General features: G+C 33.4%; 1 long non-coding RNA gene across 1 annotated transcript; it reads left to right on the top strand.

Annotated features, from left to right (window-relative positions):
- Positions 1 to 4,369: 4,369 nt before the first annotated feature.
- On the top strand, positions 4,370 to 6,304 carry LOC104880864 (uncharacterized). Its single transcript, XR_786980.3, has 3 exons — positions 4,370 to 4,532; positions 4,733 to 5,752; positions 6,060 to 6,304. It is a non-coding gene; the product is annotated as an uncharacterized LOC104880864 (long non-coding RNA).
- Positions 6,305 to 21,273: the final 14,969 nt, after the last annotated feature.

The raw sequence follows: 21,273 nt of genomic DNA, 5'->3' as shown, positions 1-21,273 counted from the left end.
TAACAGGTGTAAAAGTATTTAAAAACTTACTACCATGATCTGTAGCGGCTACCAATGCAGAGGCTTTCTCAGCAACATTAGCCTCTGTTTTTATTTCGGCAACAGTTGCAATCGAGGTTTTCTTGGAATCCTTTTTCCGTTGATCACGATTATTATCATTAATAACAAAGTGTTGATGGCCTAAACATGATCTAAAGGTCCATGGTTCAAACCCTCGGTTCCTCATTGTTTTCCTGGTCATACCAAGAGTCGTTGCTTTGAAATTGTGGGATATCCAGATTGGTGGGATCAATCTTATTACAGTGAGTGCATTTGAAGGTTGACTTATCAATATCAGGGCTTGTCTTAGGATGGATGATCGCTGTCGGACTACCATAGCGACCAAATATCCAGGATTTCAGTTCCATGGCTCTGATACCATCTTCAAATTGATAAATGGTAGTTTTTTCCATTCATACTTTTATTCGTTCATGTACAGAGAATATATAGAGGGTAATCACCATTCTAAGAATGGGAAGGAATGATACAAGGAAAGAATGATATAAGGAAATAACAACTAATATCCTAATATTTCAACTTTCCTAATATCTCAATATTCTTAATATCTCAACTTTTCTAATATTTAAACATTCCTAATATCTCAATACTAAATAATATAAGGAAAGAATGATATACGAAAAGCATTCCTAATATCTCAACAAACCAGAACCACCTTATGGCCCTTGATGTCCACAACAAACAACAAATAATGCTTAGAGATCAACAAAGAATGAAGCAGAACACTATGAAATGAAAACATATCAAGCTCGAAATGGCCTTACCTGGTAATCCACAACACAACTTTCCTCTGCTTCTCCTTCTTCAGCTTTTCTGATTTCCTTGACTTCTTGCTTCCATTTTTCAGCTATCTCTCCCAGTCCTCGTTCCCTTAATCTTTTCCTCCAAGCAAGCTTGCTCCCCCAAGCCACTCCACGCTCCTCTATAACAACCCTGAAAAATATCTTCTCATTTCCCCCAGTAAACTTGCTACTCCAGCCCTCTCTGTAACTTCTCAAGCCAAAAAAGAAAATTCCTCAGAAAATATCTCTTCTCTACAGGTAATAGAATACGCTCCCCCAACTTGCTCCAACGGCTTGCAGCTTTTCTTCCAGAATATTCCATGACACGTGTCACCCTCCCATTCCGTCTTCAGTCCACTAATTGTGATTCTCTACTGTCCAACCATGAGGCAACACGTGGGCTACTAAGCATGGTTCAAAGTTACGGTATCGGTCATTGACTCGAAGGGTCACGAGGCATATCGGTATCGGTGTCTCGGTTCGGTATCGGGCAATATGTAAAATAAAATAATTAAAATTTTCAAAAAATTATAAAAATATTATATAAATTAAAAAACAAAATAGATATAATTAAATAAGCTGAAAATTTTAATAAAACAATTTTTTTTTTTCACATTTAGCTCAAAGTTATTTATAATAATATTAAAAATTGAGGATTTAATTCTTACTTTGCCATATAAACACTTTAATTTATCATTAAACCTCATATATATACCTTTCATATCATTTTACTTTAGCAAATCAACTACTCAATTCTCCTAATATGTTATTATTAAATCATATTAAAGTGTTTATATGAAACGTATTTTCCATGTAAATTGGGACTCAATTCTAAATTCATATAAAAAGCAGTTTTTCACTTTACTAATTTGAGCTCCCAATCTCCCACCCTCGCCACCATTGCTATCAGGACCCACAACAAACGATACCACCTGCAATCGCAAATTTGCAACCGTGCAAGACTTAACATGGGAGGGGGAGCAATCTGACTGTGAGGGGGTTATCTTGTTGATGTCGCCGGTGAAAGATTCAGTCCACTTGACGAGTCACCACTGCTGACACCAAAGCTCCACCCTCTGGTAATGCTCGATTTTGAGGAAAATCAGGTAAGTAAATCATAAATCATGCCCTCATCCTTCGATGGTGTCTCCGCTTATTTTCGAACGGGTTACGATTTAGGTTTTTTCTTCTTCGTCTTCTTTGATCTTCTCATTGATGTTTAAAATTTTAGAATAGGTGTTTGCTTTTGAAAGGGTAATATCTGATTAATTTTTTTTTAATTTTATGAAAATTTTGAAAATTCTCTATAACCTAACCGAGTCAACCAAGTTAACTCGAAAACTCAAACGAGTCAGTCAAGTCTAACTGATTCCCAGCCGAGTTCGTGCATTATACCGTATCTGGTATCAGTTTCGTCGTGGTAGGTGTCAAGACGGATACGACTTAGCTGAGTCGTACCGGACTTGGCCGATACTTTGAACCCTACTACTAAGAGCCCTTCACCTAGTAGGAATGAGCCGCACAAAAATGCAAGAAGAATGAACCCCAAAATGGGGTCTACAGTCATTCAACCACTATTTATTTTACATGGTATCAGAGCACCTTGGTGCTTGATTACTTGACTTTTTCAAAGCTCCAACATTCCTACAAACACCATGACAAGTGAGTTCAAATACGTCAGAAAAATCTCATTCCATATATTCAAACACCAGTAGCAACAGTAGCTATGGTATGGATCCAACAAATTGTGTTATGCATCAATGGCGGAATAATTTTGTGGTATGTGTACCACTATATAATGGTAAAGATAAGGTTGGTACATGCTTCACGTTTTCCACCTAGTCCATGTCCAACTGTGTGGATGAATGGCGTTGGTTGACTTCTGATCTATGGTATCCAATGAGTGATGCATTGATGCTGATCGATGATGTTTAATATCAACGTCACGTCACGTTCGAGGAAACAAACAGAGAAAAAAAATATAAGTTTTTTTTTAAAAAAAGTGAAAAGGAAAGTAAGGGTATCATTGATAACTATTTTTAAAGTTTTTTTATTTAAAATAAGAAACATGTCACGCAATAAAATTTTTTATTTATTTTAAAAATAAATAAATATACTATTTTAAATAATATCTTTTAATTATTTTTAATTTTATTTTTATGTTTGGTTTTGGAAAAATATGAGGAAAAATGAGAAAAAAAATGAAGAAAAATAAAAACAAATTTATATTTTTTTTTCCTAAAAATTAAATAATTTAAAAATATATAAAATTTTATTTAATTTTAATTATATTTGATTTTCTTTTTTATTTTTCATATTGAAATCAGATATGAAAAAAAAATTCTTTTAATATTTTTTTTCTTATTAATTTTTGGGACCAAACATAACTTAAGGATTATTTTAAAAAATAATTATATAAATATAAAAAATAATTAATAATAAAATACTAAATATAAAAATTATTTTTAAAATATAAAAAATAAATTATAATTAAATAGATTTTTTATTTTACAAAACAATAAAAAAAATATTTCACAAACATTTTTAAATTTATTTTTTGAAATGGTTTTCAAAAACAGTTTCTAAATAAAACCTAAAAGTTTGATTATAAATGTTTTAAAAATAGATTTTTCTTGTTAAAATTAAAAAAAAAAAGTTATTTTGGGATTTGAAGACAAGACATATTTGATTTTTTTTTTTTTTTTTTTTTTTACTTTTTAGGAAAGAAAAATCGTTATTTTAGGACTTTTTAAGTGTTCTAAGATTAATGTTTGTTAAATTTATTTTTATAGAAAAATGACTTTTGAGAAATTATATTAAAATTATTGTATTTTCCGAGAGTATATTTAAATTATTTTTATTTTTTTTAAGTCATTTTAAAGAATAATCCTAAAGGTATGGAAATATAGAAAATTAATTGATTCAAAAAATAATAAGTGAATTATTTTAAAAAATTTTTCCAATTAAGATTTATATTGTTATTGTTGTTTTTCTTTTTAATATGGGTGTGATGGTAAAAATGTTAAAATGTTAATTTTTGTTCCATAAAAATATTTATAAAAATTAAATATAATTAGGATTAATTAGAAATTTATATGTATTTTAAATTATTTAATTTTTAAATTCAATAATTAAATAAATGAGTAAAAAAATTAAAATAATATATAAAAATAAATTTTTTATTTTTATTTTTTGTTTAAAATAAATTTTCCTTTAACCAAACATGTGGACCTGACCTAAAGGGTCAAAATCATAACAACCATCATCCATTAGTGAAATATCAAAATTTTGACAAGTGTCCTCCATGATGAAATGGGTTTGTGCCACGTTGTGCATGATCCCATCATCATTAACTCAAATGGGGACATTGATGCTACAACCACTATTCACATCGATGACTTCATAAAAAGTATAGTCGTTACAAATGATTTTTTTATTTTTTTATTTTAAAAAAAATTCTTTAAAATTATTGTTTTTTATTATTTATTTTTTTCTCAAAATCCCCCTATAAATAGGGGCGGAGCTGCATCGGCCTTGCCAGAACTTCTCACAGAGCCCATAGGGCTTTCAGTTTTCTGCTCCGAGACTTGTCAATGACTTTTTCTTCTAAATCTTTGTTTCTTCTTTTCGCTTTTGCCTTGGTGCTTGTTCTCTTCATCTCATTTCAAGTTTGTGCTTTGGCTGGTGAAGCAAGTGAGTTTAGGAAATCCTCTCTGGAACCCTTTCCTTTTACTTCCATGTTAGGAAAAAAAATAAAAAAATAAAAGGGCTACCCACATGTAATTATTATTTTTTCTTGCTGTAGGAAGTAGAAATATTGTTAAAATTTTATTTATTTATTTTTAAAAAATTGTTAAACAGTTGATACGACAAATTCCGCGTTTGTTTTGCAGTAAAAAGCAGCGCGGCGGCCGATTATGGAAAGCATATTCTCGGACATGATGACTCGTGCCCGAGCGAGTATTCCCTCTATTAAAATAGAATTTTCAGTAATAGAGGATTATGTAATAGGTTGTTACATGTCGTCCACATATGTTTACATTATTTAATAAAGGTGCTACGTATGGTGATTGAGATGGATCGAGCTAGGCATTGATGAATGATACCCAATTAATGTTTAATATCTAGTTAGCATGACTTTTTATGTTGTAAAATTTGACGAAAAATATTGTTTTACCATGACTAATAGGTTTAATATATATTTTAAAATTATATTCTGACTTGGAATCCAATTTTACCATCATAATTTCCATTTAAATCATATATAATAATTATTAAGAAATGTGCTTGATTTCAAAGCTCCAAAATTCTTACAAACACCATAACAAGTGAGTTCAAACAGTGTCAGAAAAATCTCATTCCACATATTCAAACACCTACAGCAACAGTAGCTATGATGTCACCAGTGCCTAATGCATGTCAAGCCTGCTCTCTTGTTGTTTAAGATGAAACACAACGACAAATGACATCAGAATCAACTGAAAAATTTTCCATTGCTATTGCAATTCAGAATTGACCAAACAATTTTAAAGACAAGTACTGTGAATACTGCAATAGAGTAGGTCATATAATTGAAAATTGTGGGACTCTAAAATTTCATTGCAAATATTGTGATAAAAGAGGTCATACTGAAGAAAGGTGCAGGTTTAAAAATGACACATGGGTTCCCAACAACATAAGAACTCAAGGCAATCGACAAAGTCAACCACACCAGCAACAACGTAGGTATCAAGAATTCCAACCCTATTGTTAATGCAACAGACTTTTCCCAATCTGCACATGGCAATTCTCCAACCTGCTGGACTCTTTACATAGGGTTTTCGTAGACCAACTTCAACAACTTGCCCGTGCTGTGTCCATGATGATTCCAAACCAGGCTTCCGGTAATAGAAATGCTTATGCAAATGCTACAGGTGTGTTCATTTTTTCCACTACCTCAATTAATTATGTATTCACCAAGCCTTGGATTCTGGATAGTGGAGCCACTGATCACATCACTTTTGATTCCACAAATTTCACTCAAACAAAATGCTCACCAATACCCACTGGGTCTTTTGTCCCAATCACTTCAATCGGCACCATACCATTCAATTCAAATATCACCTTAGAGAATGTTTTGTGTGTTCCATTTTTTCGCTTAAATTTGATGTTTATGAGTAAAGTTACCATTGCGCGCCCTGAACTATTGTGTCATTTTGTTTCCCATTTTTTGTCTTGTAGGACTTGACCAAGGGGAAGGTGATTGACTCGACTAAACAACGAGGTGGTCTCTATTACATGTCTCTGTTGCAAATAACACCTATTGCTCATCAAGTTTCTCACCCTTCAAATTTGTGGCATATGCGTCTTGGCCATCTATCACCATTTTGTCTTAAATTAGTTTCTCCATTGTTGCCTTCCAATGATATCTCTAATGATAATAATTATTTTGTTTGTCCCATGGCTAAACAAACTAGACTTCTATATTCTTCAAGCTCCATTTGATTTGTTATATTGTGATAGTTGGGGTCCACACAAAGTTCCCACACATTCAAGGGCACGTTTCTTTCTCACCATTGTGGATGACTTTACAAGATGCACATGGATATTTCTTATGCAGTATAAATCTGAAACACAACAAATTTTAAAATCTTTTATTGATTTTGCTCGTTCTCAATTTCATGCTTGCATTAAAGCCATTAGGGTGGACAATGATTCTGAATTCCTATCCATGAGAAATTTATTTCGACTTCATGGCGGAGTTGTTGAACGCAGACATTGCCATATTCTCATTGAGGCAAGTGCATTAGTTTTCCAATCCCAGTTACCCTTAACTTTTTAGGGTGAATTTGTATTGACAGTTGTCTACCTCATCAATTGACTACCATCACCTTTGTTATAAACTAAATCACATTTTGAGTTGTTATATAATTGTCCACCATCACTTGATTACTTGAAAGTTTTTGTTTGTCTATGTTATGCAACTGTTGTTCATTCTACTCATAAATTTGATCCCTGTGCCACATGTTGCATCTTTGTTGGCTACCCCAATGGTAAAAAGGGTTACAAACTCTATGATTTGGAGATTAAGAAATTTTTTGTCAGTTGCAATGTCAAATTTTATCAGATCATTTTTCCTTTCTCTTCTATTTCAACTTCACCCACTCCCAATTTTGTGTTGCCCCATTTTTCCCCAGACATTCCTCAGTGTTGGCCCTCTCCAGCACCCTTTTCCACTCACATTCCATCTCCACAACCACAACAACAAGAGTCGCTTAACACAGATGAGCCCTCTTTAACAACACCCACACATATTGCCCCTGACATCTTTGTCCCACCTGAAACTCCATCCCATATTTTGCACATTCCCCTAAAGTTGAACTCATTGCACCTATTTCACGCCCTCTCGAACCCACCACTCCTCCTATTCTCCCACTACGACACTCATTTCATCCCAAGAAACCTCCGACATGGCATAAAGACTACACAGTATTTGCTCACATCAATCACTCTACCTCGACACCAAGTTCTGCATCAAGTACTCGTCCTATTTCTCATTTTCTTTCCTACTCTCGTATCTTTTCTGCCCATTGTGCTTTTCTAGTTAACATTAGAGGTCACACTGCACCTACATCCTATGCTCAGGCTATCCTTGATCCACATTGGCGACAAGCCATGCATGCAAAATTAGAGGCATTACAACAAAATAATACATGGAGTTTGGTTCCAATGCATGTTGGTTGCAAATGGGTCTACAACATTCAATATGAGTCTGATGATTATCTAGACACTTTCTTTCCTACAACCAAACTCACTACACTTCGTTGTCTTCTTATTGTTATTGTTGCCCAACATTGGTTTATACACCAATTAGACGTCCAAAATGCTTTTCTTCATGGTGACTTGCACGAAGTTGTTTACATGGAACCTCCACATTGTCTTCGTTGATAAAGAGAGAACATTGTATGTCGGCTTACAAGTCCCTTTATGAACTCAAGCAGGCATCCAGAAATTGGTTTTTCACTTTTTCAGAAACCATCCAAAAAGCTGGTTATCACCAATCAAAGGTTGATTATTCTATTTTCACCAAGGCTCAAGGTACTTCATTTACTGCAGTCCTTATTTATGTCGACGACATACTTCTCATAGGAAATGGTCTTCAAAAAATGGAATGTCTCAAAAAATTTCTTCTCAAAAGCTTTCCTATCAAAGATCTTGGAGATTTGAAATATTTTTTGGGCATTGAATTCTCTCTTTTGAAGAAAGGTATTTTCATGTCTCAGAGAAAATATGCACTAGACATTTTGCAAGATTCATGACTTCTAAGTGCACACCCAGACAAGTTTCCAATGGAACAACATTTGAAGCTTACTCGCACAAATGGAGCATTACTTAATGATCTAACTAAATACAGAAGATTGGTTGGTAGATTGATTTATCTTATCCTCACTAGGCCTGAAATAGTTTATTCTGTTCGAATACTAAGTCAATTCATGCATGAGCCTCAAAAACCTCATTGGAATGCTACCATACGAATTCTCAAGTACATCAAAGGTGCTCCTGGTCAAGGTTTACTATTCCCTTTCACCAGTAATCTTGCCTTAAAAGATTTTTGTGATTCAGATTGGGGAGGTTGTCGTGCTACAAGAAGATCAATTACAAGATACTGTGTTTTCCTTGGAAATTATCTCATCTCATGAAAATCCAAGAAACAAACCAATGTTTTTATATCCTCAGCAGAAGCTGAATATCGAGCTATGGCTAACACATGTTTGGAGAAGACTTGGCTATACTATATATTATCGGATTTAAAAGTCCCATAGGCGGTACCTACACCATTGTTTTGTGATAATCAAACAACTTTATACATTGCAACAAATCCTTTTTTTCACAGAGTGTACAAAACACATTGAAATAGATTGTCACATAATTCGAGAAAAACTGCAAGCCGAAATGATTAGCCCTTTATATGTTCCCACTCTCTTCCAATTAGCAGATGTACTTACAAAGGCTTTGGGGAAGGATCAATTTGTAACACTATGCAACAAGTTGGGAATTCATGATATTCACTCTCCAACTTGAGGGGGAGTCTTAAGGAATATTATTGCAATATATGTATTCCTAAGATAGTGTATATTTTCCTAAGAAGGCGCGAATCAGATTCCACTAATGATGGATCACAGATTGTGAGCCTTAGAAATAGGAATAATTAAATTACCGACAAAGAGATGTGTTTAGTCAAAACACGAGGGTGTGTAAATGAAATTAATTTAGTCAAAATATGAGACTATGTAAAAGAAATTGATTGAACTATTGGTCAAAATTTTGGAAAAGAAATGGCTGATTAATTTTGGGGCATGTGCTTCATGCCTCCCACCCACTCCATATCCAACTGTGTTGGTTCACATGGAATATCTAAGCATTGATGGAAATATGCCGATTGATGATGTTTAATGTATAGGTCACGTGCTTCTATGTTGGAAAGTTTGAAGGAAAAAAGAAATGTTTTCTAAAAATAGATTTTTGTTTTTAAAATTAAAAATGGTTTTTTTGGACTAGAAGACAAGACATGTTCGATGATTTTTTTTACCTTCTAAGATTCCGTTCTAAAAATGCTATGTTTGTTAATTTTCTTTTTGTTTTTTTTTTCTATGAGAAAACCCTTTTTTGAAAATTTATTTTAAAATGATAGCATTTTTTGAGGATATATTTAAATTATTTCTACTTATTTTTTAAGTAATTTAAATGAATAATCATAAAAATAAAAATATGTAAAATAATTATAAATAAAATATTACATATAAAAATTATTCTATTTTTTTTAGAAATAAAGAAAACTAATTGACTCAAGAAATAATTAGAGAATTATTTTTTGAAATTCCCAATAAGGTCTATATATAGTTTTTTTTTTTTAATGTGGGTATGATAGTAAATAATGATAAGGGTTCGGTTATAATACATAAATATAATTTTTCGATATTTATCGAAAACACACCACCAATTAGATAGTGTTATCCGTAAATTTTTAGATCTCATTATTTATACTCTATCTCATTTGTATGTACCTTATTTTGATTTAATTCCTTTTTATTTTGGTTTGATAACATAAATCTTATATTATATATTCAATGGTTTAAATATTTGTTTTATAAACATTATCATGATATTTTAACATTTTTCTAATGAAAAATATAGTAAAAGAGACTACCAATGGGATTGGGGTAATCGAGATCATGTCATTTCTTTTATTTAAATATTACTTTTGTGGAGTTATGATTCAAAGAAAAGAATTAAGAAATTGTGATCTTAATCCATGACTATGAAAACGAATTATCATTATTATTAATATTAGTATTTAATTAGAAATTAAAAATTTTAGAATAAAAAAACTAAAAGTATTAAAAAGAATGCGTATATATGTAGGGAATTAAACCGAATTCCCAACCCGTGAGAAACAAAAAAAATAGAGAAAACACACGCTAAAGAAAAACAATCACACGCACAAGACAGTATTTACGTGGTTCGGCAATTTGCCTACGTCCATGGAGTTGTAGGGATATTACTATCATCAGGGAAGAATACAGAGTACCATCATGGCGGCTACAATATTTTCTTTCTATATATAACACGACAACCACACCACACTGAAAAACCCTAATTACAAAATGTGGTTCCACAATGGGCTAAACGGGCCCAACAAGCCTTAGTAAATCTCCCATTAAAAGGTCATGCAATATTATTCGGGTCGGGTCGTTAAACTGGATCAAACAAAACTAGGCTCCACAAAGCCCAACAAATCTCCCACTTGGAGACTAGTTTAATCACCAACATCAAACTGCTATCCTCCAAGAAACAATCCCTCATCCCTGCAACTCATCCTCCTGTCCTCAAGCTAGAAGACCAATTGAAGCTGCGCACAACTTCAACTTTTCAATAGTGACACCCTTAGTCAACATGTCTGCCGGGTTCTTAAATCCACAAATCTTCTCAAGTATTACCAGTTTATCTTCAACAAGATAACGAATAAAGTAACATTTTGTTTGTATATGCTTCGACTTTGAATGAAAAGCTGAATTTTTGGCAAGAAAAATTGCACTCTGACTGTCACTGTGTAGAATGCCCATCTCCTGCTTCTTACCCAATTCATCTAAGAAACCATGTATCCAAATCATCTCCTTTCCAGCTTCAGTTGCTGCAACATACTCAGCTTTTGTAGTAGACAAAGTAACAATCTTCTGTAGATTTGAAGCCCATGATATAGCTGTACCACCTAGAGTAAAAACAAACCCAGTAGTACTCTTTCTACTATTAATATCACCAGCAAAATCAGCATCTACATAACTCTGGAGTTTCAAACTTGCACCTGTGAAGCAAAGACATATATCTAATGAACCCTTCAGATATCTTAGAATCCACTTGACTACCTCCTAATGCTGCTTTCCAAGCCTACTCATGAATCTGCTCACAACTCCCACTGCATGTGCAATGTCTGGCCTTGTACACACCATAGTATACATCAAGCTGCCAATAGCTGAGGCATAGGGCACCTTGCTCATATGGTCCCTTTCTTCTTCTGTCTTCAATGACTGTTCTTTGCTTAGTTTGAAATGACTACCCAAGGGTGTGCTCATTGGTTTAGCTTCATTCATGTTGAACTTACTGAGAACTTTCTTCACATACTCTGACTGTGAAAGCTTCAATGTACCATTAACCTTGTCCCTAATAATTCTCATACCAAGGATTTGCTTTGTAGCTCCCAAATCCTTCATTGCAAACTGTTTGGACAATTGCTTCTTCAGACTATTAATATCCTCAATGCCAAACCCTGCAATAAGCATATCATCCACATACAACAGTAATATGATGTAAGAATTGTCAAAAAACTTAACATAGCAACAGTGATCAGCTTCACATCTCTTGAACCCAATTCTATGCATAAAACTGTCAAACTTCTTGTACCACTGTCTAGGAGCTTGTTTAAGGCCATATAAGCTCTTTCTCAGTTTGCAGACTAGATCCTCTTGTCTCTAAACAATGAACCCTTCTAGCTGAATCATGTAAAGGTCTTCCTCCAAGTCACCATGAAGGAATGTTGTTTTCACATCTAACTGCTCAAGATGTAAGTTTTCTACAGCCACCATTCCCAGTACAAGTCTGATTGTTGATATCTTCACAACTGGAGAAAATATCTCTGTGTAGTCAATGCCCTCCTTCTGCTGGAACCCTTTAATAACTAATCTGGCCTTGTAACATTTGCTACCATCATGCTCATTCTTTATTCTGTATACTCACTTGTTGTGCAAAGCTTTCTTTCCTACTGGCAATTCAGTCAATTCCATATCTGATTCCCCAACAAGGAATCCGTCTCATCTTTCATGGCTAACTCTCACTTGCTTGAATTCTCATCTTGCAAGGCTTCATCATAACACTCTGGCTCACCACCATTAGTCAATGGGAGATAATTTAAAACAGGTGAATAACGTTGCGGAGGTCTAATGTTCCTGGAAGATCTGCAAACTTCAGCTACGGGTGTACTCATATCTACCTGTGAATTTACATTCTCTTTATCTTCTTCACCCCTTTTTTGGACAGTAGTTTCAGTCAATTCATCTAAGTTGACAAACTCAGATTTTTTTTGATCTATCTCTGACACTACAGTTGACCTGTCCTTGTACATAACCTGTTCATTAAATATCACATTTCTACTTCTGATGATTTTCCTGTTTTGTTCATCCCAAAACCTTTAGCCAAATTTCTCATCACCATAGCCAATGAAAAAACATATTTTTGACTTTGCATCAAGTTTACTACGAGCATCAGAATCAATATGAACATAAGAAACACAACCAAAAACTTTTAAATGTGAAAACTTCACCTCTTTACCGCTCCAAACCTCCTCAGGAAGTCTGAACTCCATGGGAATTGATGGTCCTCGGTTTATCAGGTAAGCTGCAGTGCTAACAGCATCAGCCCAAAAAGTTTTTGGTAGTCCAGCATGCAACCTCATACTTTTAGCACGCTCATTGAGAGTTCTGTTATGCACTCAGCCACACCATTCTGCTGTGGTGTCCCAGGAATGGTCTTCTCCATCCTAATTCCCTGTGCAACACAATACTCACTGAACCCTCCATCTATGTACTCTCCTCCATTATCTGACCTTAAACATTTTACTTTCAAACTTGTTTCTATCTTAACCATGGCCTTCCACTTCTTAAAAGTTTCAAATACATCAGATTTATTTTTCAGAAAATAAACCCATACCTTTCTGCTTGAGTCATCAATAAAAGTGATGTAGTACCGTAAACCACTAAGGGATGCAACTAGAGAAGGCCCCTACAAATTAGTGTGTACTAGTTCCAATTTTTTAGCCTTCGGTGTCCTGCCAGTTTTCAAAAAACTCACATTTTTTTGCTTTCCTAAGATGCAACTTTCACACATGTCAAAATCAATGGACTTCAATTCTGGTAGTTTTCCTTTTGACAACAACATCTTTATCCCTTTCTCACTCACATGACCAAGTCTGCGGTGCCATAGGCTTGTATCAGTACTTGCATCAGCAACTGCAATTGTGTTTCTTGGACATGAGGTCATATACAAAGTACTAGTCTTCTTTCCACGAGCCAATACCCTAACTCCCTTTGTAACCTTCCAAGTACCACCAACAAATAGTATTGCATGTCCTTCATCATCAAGTTATCCAATATAAATCAGATTCCTCCTCAGGTCAGGAATATGTCGAACCTTCTCCAGTAACCAAATAGACCCATTGGGCAATGATATCCGGACGTCTCCTAGACCCACAACATCCAAGGCTGAACCATCAGCCAAATGCACCTTACCAAAATCACCTGCAGCATAATTCTGTATGATTTCTCGGTGTGGAGTGGTATGAAACGAAGCTCCTGAATCCAAAACCCAATCATCAAGTGGACTGTCTACTGCAAGAAGTAATGCATCCTGTACCTCTTTTGTTACAACATTAGCATAATCATCTTCATTCTTCTTCTTAGGGCTTTTGCATTGCCTTTTAAAGTGACCTGTTTTCCCACAGTTCCAGCATTGTACTTGTTGGCCTGATCTAGATTTGCTTTTGCTCCGATTAGAATTTCTGTCATTACCTCTGCCTCTTGTCTCAAGGTTTAGGGCAGAACCAGATCATGAGGTTTCGCCTACATCTCTTTGGCGAATCTCCTCAACTAGAATTAAATCTCGTATATCATTGTACTTGAGCTTTTCCTTTCCTATAGAATTGCTTACTGCCATCCTCATTACCTCCCAACTGTTTGGCAAAGAAGCCAAGATGATCAGAGCACGAATCTCATCATCAAAATCAATTTCTACAGACGATAATTGATTTGTGATTGTATTAAATTCATTCAGATGTTGTACTACTAATGCATTCTCTGCCATCTTCAAATTGAACAATTTCTTCATCAGATGCACCTTATTGTTTGCGGACGACTTTTCATACATATCGGACAAAGCCTTCATCAGATCTGCTGTGGTCTTCTCCTTTACAACATTGTGTGCAATAGACTTAGATAGAGTTAACCTAATAACTCTTAAAACCTGTCTGTCAAGAAGCGCCCATTCCTCAGCCTTCATACTCTCAGGTTTTGTCCCCAAAAGAGGCAGATGCAATTTCCTCCCATAGAGATAATCTTCAATCTGCATCCTCCACTACACAAAGTCAGTGCCATCAAACTTTTCTATTCCAGGCGTCTTTCCTGCTTTCTCTGCCATTGCTCCCACTCAAATGTAACCCTAGGCTCTGATACCAGTTGTAGGGAATTAAACTGAATTCTCAACCTGTGAGAAAAAAAATAGAGAAAACACACGCCAAAGAAAAACAATCACACGCATAAGACAATATTTACGTGGTTCGGCAATTTGCCTACGTCCATGGAGTTGTAGGGATATCACTATTATTAGGGAAGAATACAGAGTACCACTACGACGGCTACAATATTTTCTCTCTATATATAACACGACAACCACACCACACTAAAAAACCCTAATTACAAAAGGTGGTTCCACAATGGGCTAAACGGGCCCAACAGGCCTCAGTAAATCTCCCATTAAAAAGCCATGCAATTTATTCGGGTCGGGTTATCAAACCGGATCAAACAAAACTAGGCTCCACAAAGCCCAACATATATATACTGTCAAAGCCCATGTATTATATATTTAAAGAAAAAAAATTGAAATAGAATTAAATAGTTTTGATAAATAAAATAATAAAAAAATAAAAAAATAAAACACGTGTACGTTGACATCATCATAATGGATTTCATAAAACACGTGTAGTTTGCTAAAACCCCTCCCCATTCCAGAAAAACCTTGGGAAAGCATTTCCATGAATTTCATCATCGGATTTCCAAAGATTCGTGACTTCAAATCTATCTTTGTTATTGTGGATAGATTTTTTAAGTGTTATGTGTTTATACCTGCTCTTGAAGCATGCCCTACGGAGGAAGTGGCTAGGTTGTTCTTTAACTATGTGGTAAAACACTTTGGGTTGCCTCGAGACATAGTGAGTGATCGGTATGCAAGGTTCATAGGCCGATTTTGGGTGGAACTGTTCAAACTCTTGGGTTCAAAGTTGAAGTTTTCCACAACCAATCGTCCTCAGACTGATAAGCAGACAGAGAGGATCAATGCCTTATTGGAGGAATACCTCAGGTGCCCTTGTGCTAGTGTGGGGAGGAGGTAGGCCGTACCAAGCCCCATGCCATTGCGGCCATAGGGTACACACCACACATGTCGTGGAGTCCATGTGTGCGTGCTTGAGTGCCATCTGTGTGTCCTAAGCACGCCTAAGGTTGTGCCATGGTGCCCTATTGGTGTGGTCAAGGTTTTTCCTTGATGCTCATTTGAGTCACCTACCCTTCTCCCACGTAAAGAGCAATACAAGCCATTCTCAAGATGTTTGGAGGAGACATCATACATGCTTGAGGAGACATAATGAAATATTTAAATAGTTATAAATTTTATTCTAAAATAAGCCTCACCCTCCATCCGCACTAACTCCATAGCCCACATAAGCCTAGTGCGTGCACGATGCTTGCCTAGTGTGCATGTAGTGCGCGCGTGATGCCTGTTTGGCACGCACACGGTGTCTGTCTGGTGCACATGTGGTGCGCATGCGGTACTCACCTGGTGCACATGTAGTGCTCGTCTGGTGGGCACATGGTGCCCGTCTGGTGCACAAGTGGTGCGCGTCTGACTCGCCCTCGGTGCGCGCGTAGTGCCTATTTGGCTTGTCCATGGTGCGCACGTGGTGTCTGTCTGGCTTGCCCGTGGTGCCTATCTGGCTCGCACATGGTCTCCTCATTTTAACTCCTGGGGTTTGAACTACCAAACCTCCAGGCCATCTTTGCTCTCTATCTATGCTCCCATGGGTGTAAGGTCTACCCATGAGGCCCTTTCCTCCAAAATTGGGTCAATAGGCTAAGGGGCTGACAGTAGGCTTATTAACTATACGGTCAAAATCATAACAAGTGTCATCCATAATGAAACAGGTTTGTGCCATGTTGTGTATGATCCCGTCATCATTAACTCATGTCGGGACTTTATGCGACAACCATAACTACCAAATCTAATTCGCATAGCTTCGCATCGATAACTTTTCGAGATTCATTTAAAAAAAAATATTTTTCTAAAATATGATAGTTTATTTTAAAAAATATTATTTGAAATTTTTATTTTTTATTTTTTATTTTTCAAATCCCCTAATTAGGGGTAGAACTTGTGGGTGTGGGAACGGGCTAGGGCCTAGGGGTTTAGGGGTCTAAGAAAAATTGAAAAAATCGATAATCAATTCAAATCAAGCAAAACCAATTATATAATTAGTTTGATTTCCAAAAATAAAAAAAGTTGATTCGATTTGAGAATTTTGAAAACTGATCTTGTTGGTTCAGTTTTTAATTTTTTTTTTTTTTTATCTCCTAACTGATAAAAATCGAATCAAACTGATATTCTAAAATTTATCTATAATTGTTTGATATTCGATAAATTTTTTTATATTAGATTATATTGAAGTAATTCATTCTTTTTATATTGTGTTTAAATTAATTCTAAATACATTTACTATATTTTTATCATCAAATCCAAGTTAGTTTCAATTAATTTTAAAAATAAATTAGACTTAGGACCTAATATAAACTCAAATTAATAGGATTTGGCTATAAAAAAATGCCACAAATCTACAATTAGGTTTAGGACTAAAAAAGATTAATAAGTTGGGTTAAAACCGATCAACAAAATTTGAATCAAATTGACCTTAAAATGTTTGGTTTAGTTCGATTTTTTCACTCTAAATCTGGTTAGTTTGGTTTTTATCACATATGAAACTAACTATATTGATTTTGTTCATTTTTTTTTTTAATCTAAAAATCAACTGAATTGACCTTATTTACAGTTCTAACCCCAACTCTACTTCTTGCTATTCAAACCCAGGACTCATATTACTCCCTTAACAATGACAGGTCTACACCCTTGGACTAAGATCAATATATGCATTAAAAGTTACCCCATTTGAATTAAATTATTGGCTCCACCATTGGACAGAGCTACGTTACTCTCGCGAGCACTTCTCACATGGAGGTTTCAATGACCAAAGAATTTTGATTTTCTATTCTAAGAATTTTAGATGGATTTTTTCTTTTTTTTTTTCTAAATCTTTGTTTCATCTTTTAAGAAAATGAATTAGTCATACAAAAACATATAGAAATTTTAAGATGTTTCGACTTTTCACTTTCAAAAAATGTTGCTCGGGGAAAATATCAATTCTTTACACACACCTTAAAACAAAATAATAATAATATATAATAAATAATTGCTAATAGTCTTAGCAATTTTGCCAGTGGTTTAAAGTGTTAATAAATAATTAAAATTAATAAATGTAAAAAGATAAAAAAGTGAAAAAAGATAAAATTTAAAAAATTCCATGAGAGAACATATAACCCACATATTAAAAAATGAAGAACGACCAAAGATGGACACTTGAAGTAATATGGAGTAGGAAAAAATGAAAAACAATTCAACTGGTGACATGTTGATTTACCCCATGTGAACTTAAGAAATTAATCTAACACGATACAAAAAAAAATTATAATTGGATTAAAAGTATGAATCTAAATATGATCTATTTACTAAACAAATACCATGTATCATAATTCATTTAACAATAAAATTGAATTGATATTTTTTTTTTAAAGTCAATACATTTAACTTTTTAGTTTGATATATATTTATAACTCAATTTATCTATTTATTTAAAATAATTATGATTATTATAATAAAATTATTAAATTTATCGATTCAGGTTAAATTTATGTTACATAAAATGACTCAATCAAATAATCTGTTTATTAAACATATTGTACTTTGACCAAATGATTATACTCGATCCAAACACGGTGATATTATTTTATGGTGCATGTGACATTATAGTATAATCCAAACACGATGATATTATTTTATGGTGTATGTGACATTATATAATGAAGAGTCAAAGGTTGGAACATGTGCTTCACATATCTCTACATCATTTGATAAAGGTGCGATTATATAATGGTAGAGTCAAAGGTTGGTACATATGCTTCTTATAGCTCTAGATCATTCAATAAAGGTGTTTGGATTGTTCTTAAATTGGTGAATGAGATTGATTGACTTGTGCTCTAGACTGCATGACTTTTATGTTGTAAGGTTTGACGAAAAAAATGAGAAAAAAGAAAATAGTGGAAAAAAAAAGAGATGGTAAAACGAAAAAAAAGAAAAAAGGGTTCCAATTTGATGAATTTTTTCATATTTAAATATTTTGTTTCCTTTTCGCTTTTGAAATTACATAAAACTTTATATAATTTAGTTTTCCCTTTTAAATTGTTTTTCTAATATTTTTATACTTTTTGTAAGCTTGTTGCAAATGCTTAATTAGTTGTAAAGCATTATAAAAGCATGTTATGGGGAACCAAACTAAAGAAGGCCACCACTAAAAATTATTTAATAAACAATCAAATGCAAAAAAAAAAAAAAAAAAAAAAAAAAAAAAAAAAAAACACACAATTTTTTAACTACCATTATTTTTTATCCTCTAAAATTTTAAAATTAAATTTATATAATTTGAAGTGGGAAATTTCTAGTTCCCATTCACTTTCCTAATTTTTTTTTAATTATTTAAGAGAATTTTTTTTTTTTCCCAAAATTTGAGGAGCGTGTATGCCCTTGAATCTTATAGCCTATTTGACAATGTTTTTGGAAGGAGGTAAACACACCTTCAAGCAATTTCTTACAAAAATTAGTTATTTGATAAATTTTTAAAAATAATCACTTGGTTGGTGATTCTTCAAAAAGTCTTTTTGATAGTGTCCAGTTGGGTTCATAGTCATGATGACTAAGAGTGATTGAAGGCGTGATTAGCGGCTAATAGATGATTAAGATCACTAGTTGAAGGCATGGTTTGGGGTTGTCGATGACTAAGATAATATTGAAGGTATGATGATGACTAAGATGATATTTGAAGGTATGACTTAAGGCTAATGGATGACTAAGGAAAGATGATCTAATGACATGACTTTGGTTTAGTTGATGATAAGATAAATAGAAATGGCTTAAAAGGGTGGCTCAAGGAGTGAAGGATGAGTATACCCTATTGCACTTTATGATATGCGCATTGATAATGAGATAAGTATGTCTAGCCCTAATTAAAAATGTTCTCATCGAGCGAATAAGACATAAAAATATCAAACTAAAAGATGAACAAAAATAATGCTAATAAAAGATCTAATGGTGTGTTTGGTATATAGTGATGGAATGAAAATGAATATTTTGTTTTCATTCCTATTATTTTTTGAATATGAATGAATTTGGTAATTCAAATTATTATATTTAGATATATATAAGAATATTAGGTGAGAATGATAATTTGATTCAATTTCAAATTTAAGTAAAAATGAGAATAAAAATGAAAAAAATATATATTTGGTAACATTGTTTTGTCAACTACTTTCTGCAACATTATTAAATGTTATATTAATAATAATAAAATAAAATAAGAAAATAAAAATAAAAGTAAAATGTTATATTAATAATAATAAAATAAATAAAAAATAAAAAATAAAAACCAAAATAAAAAATAGAACTAAAAGTCCATTATTAATTTATTATCTCAATATGTCTCATCCCTTTTTTTATTATATTTTTTATATTATATTTGTTATGATTTTTCTTTTAAATAAAAGGTATGTAACATTAAAAGCAATTACATCTTAAAATTCAATATTAAATTTTCTCTTATGATTGTTTATAAAAAATAAATTTTCTATTTTTTCTCTATTTTTTTATTTTAGATATAACCAATAATTTTTTTTTCTATTTAAGTTTAATAATTAACACATAATAATAATTTTTTATCATATTGCACCCATAATTATATAAGACATTTATGGTAATTACATATGTACTAATGGTATGGTATAAGATACGTATAAATCATCTTATAGTGAATTAGTTTGTTTGTCTTACTAAACCCTTTGACAAAATTATATAAGGACACAACCAAGTATGAATCCACTGAGGTGTTTTCTTCATCTTTCTTTTACTTTTATCATCCCAAATCTTGATCTTTGAAAATGTGGAGAAAATTTTTTTTGTCGGTTCAAGTGAATATTTTAAGATTATTTCAATACAAAATTAATTATAAATTTTAAAAAATAATGAAACTGCATATTTAAAATTTTTTTAGAAATTATAAATTCTAAAATTTAAAATAATCGATAATTTTAGATGTTAAAGAATTGAAAACTTAAAAAATTAATTAAGAATTAAAGATTAAAAATTAAAATTAAAGTTTAAATTTGGACATTTTGAAAAATTAAGAATTTAAAAATTTTAAAGAGTAAAGTTATATCATATATGTGTGTGTATTGGGATTGGATTAAAGTTGAAAACTCAAGATGAAATTACAATGAGAATGCTAAATGTTTGGATAATATTGAAGTATAGTACCAAGTAAGGGGTTGTACGGATTCTCTTATCGGAATCATTTGAAATATGGGATGCTTGCATAAAGGAAAGGAGCGTCCTCCTCCTTTTAAACTTGTGTTTGTGGGTAGGCGAGAGGTTGGGATTCTCTGCTCAATAAAACATGGCCGAGAAGCGGGATCAAGTAGAGTCGAGCGTGGCACTCGGCGCAGGCATGACACGGATAAGCTCAGATTCGGAAATGGAAGGAAGCGTGAGAGCCATCGCACAAAATCGGGAGCTGGCATGGACGCCTTATCCAAGAAATGTAAGTGCTACTCCCATACTAAAACTCCCCGCCCCCGCTGATGAAGATGTGGAGCCTGGGATATTAATGGACAGCCACTTGTACAAGCAGGCCATCCAAGGAGATCTTGATGGCTTTATTCAAATTTTACGCTCGATATCCTCCAAAAAGGAACTTCAACACGAA

Source organism: Vitis vinifera, chromosome 12 (assembly GCF_030704535.1).
Source record: "Vitis vinifera cultivar Pinot Noir 40024 chromosome 12, ASM3070453v1".
NCBI lineage: Eukaryota > Viridiplantae > Streptophyta > Magnoliopsida > Vitales > Vitaceae > Vitis > Vitis vinifera.
This window is presented reverse-complemented; position numbering and strand designations above follow the sequence as displayed.